Source organism: Echinops telfairi, unplaced genomic scaffold (genome assembly GCF_000313985.2).
Source record: "Echinops telfairi isolate 266 unplaced genomic scaffold, ASM31398v2 ScPeMD7_11;HRSCAF=52, whole genome shotgun sequence".
Lineage (NCBI taxonomy): Eukaryota > Metazoa > Chordata > Mammalia > Afrosoricida > Tenrecidae > Echinops > Echinops telfairi.
The window spans coordinates 27457-29104 of NW_022103908.1; positions in this window are offsets into that span (position 1 = coordinate 27457).

Consider the following 1648-nt stretch of genomic DNA (forward strand, 5'->3'; position numbering starts at 1 on the left):
CCGACATCTTTCAAGCCCTCCATGAATACTTTATAAGAGCCTGCATCCCATCTCAGGGCAGCCCTACAACCTTCCTGAGCATCTTCAGCAGGCGTGGAGCGGAGGCTGCCCAGGGACTTCATGCCATTGTCAGCCTCATGACTGGCCTAGTGCCAGGCACTGATGATGCACACTGATGACGCCACTGAATTGTCACCAACCAAACCTAAAACTCACCGCCAATGAGTCCATATCGACTCACTCCAGCCCTGGAAGACAGAACTGCCCCTGCCCGTTTCTGAGGCTGTCACCCTGTCCAGGAGTAGAAAGCCTCTTTTTTCCCCAGTGGTGCAGTTGGTGGTTTTGAACTGACAGCCTTGCAGATCGCAGCCCAATGCATAACTGCTACACCACCAAGGCTCCTCGTTACCACGCCAGGACGTAGTTATTAACTTCCCTGACATTGAGCTACAGTCTCAGAAACCTACAGGGGGCATACAGGGTTACCATGAATCGGAATGGACTTAATAGCGGTGCAGTTAGATGCACTGGGATATCCTTTCTTGAACACAAGGCACAGCAACTGGACCAAGCAGCTCCTTTAAATGAAAACCCCACCGCCCCGCCATTCTGAGAGGCAGAGAGATCCAGAGCAAGAGGTGCCACCGAAGATGTATCCACCGACCACTGAAAGGTGGCTTTTGTTGGCATGCCGTGGAAGGCGTGAGTTCTGCTTTTCCTCTGAGGCCAGCCATCATCCCTGACGAGAAGAGCTGCCAGGTTCTGAGCCTCCGAGACAGGCGGGCCACCATCCCATGTGCCTCTGCCCCACCCACTCACTACCTCGTGGTACAGATGGGTGTCGCACCTGGTTAATTCTCAATGTTCCCATCAGGTCCCATCGCTGTCCTGCTGACGACGACTCACGGCAGCCCCAGGTGTGCTGGAGCTGAAGTCTGCTCCCCAGGATTTCCAGCGGCTGACTTCTCAGGGCACTCGAATGCCCAACCTTTGGGTGGTTAGCAGCCAGGGGCGTCCACCAATGGCTCCACGGGGCAGGAAGATCTGAAGCAGACCAGCCCCTGCTCCCAGACCTCGAGGAGAGGACGGAGCCCATCTGCCAGCTTGCATTTTGCACGGTGGTTTCAGTGCCACGAACTGCCAACAGATCAAACAAATCTGCCTTGAAAGCCTCAGCGCCAGAATGCCTCTCAGAGGCCAGGATGGTGGGGCTTCATCTCCTGTGCTTTGGGCCTGTCAGGAGAGATCAGTCCCTGGAGAAGGACCTCAGGCCGGGTAAAGTACAAGGCCAGCACAAAAAGAGGAAGACCTTCAACGAGATGGATCGACACGGTGGCGGCAGCGGTGGCTCAACCCTAAGAGAAACCGTGAGGGTTGTGTGGGAGCGGGTGGTGCTTTGTTCTCTTGTACACAGGGGGGCTGTTAGTGGGAACGTGGCCCCTGATGGGAACTGCAGCGGCCTGGTGGCACAGCGGGTTGTGTGCTGTGCTGCTAAAGAAAGGCTCTCTGCTCTGGAGCAGTCACCGTCTCGAAGCCCACAGCCACAGCTCTCTGTCCTCTGAGTCCGAGTGGGATCAAATGGCAGTAAGCTTGGTTTTGCAAGTTGGGGAGGGGTCTTCTGTTCTCAGCTCTGTGCAGGCAGGAGGAC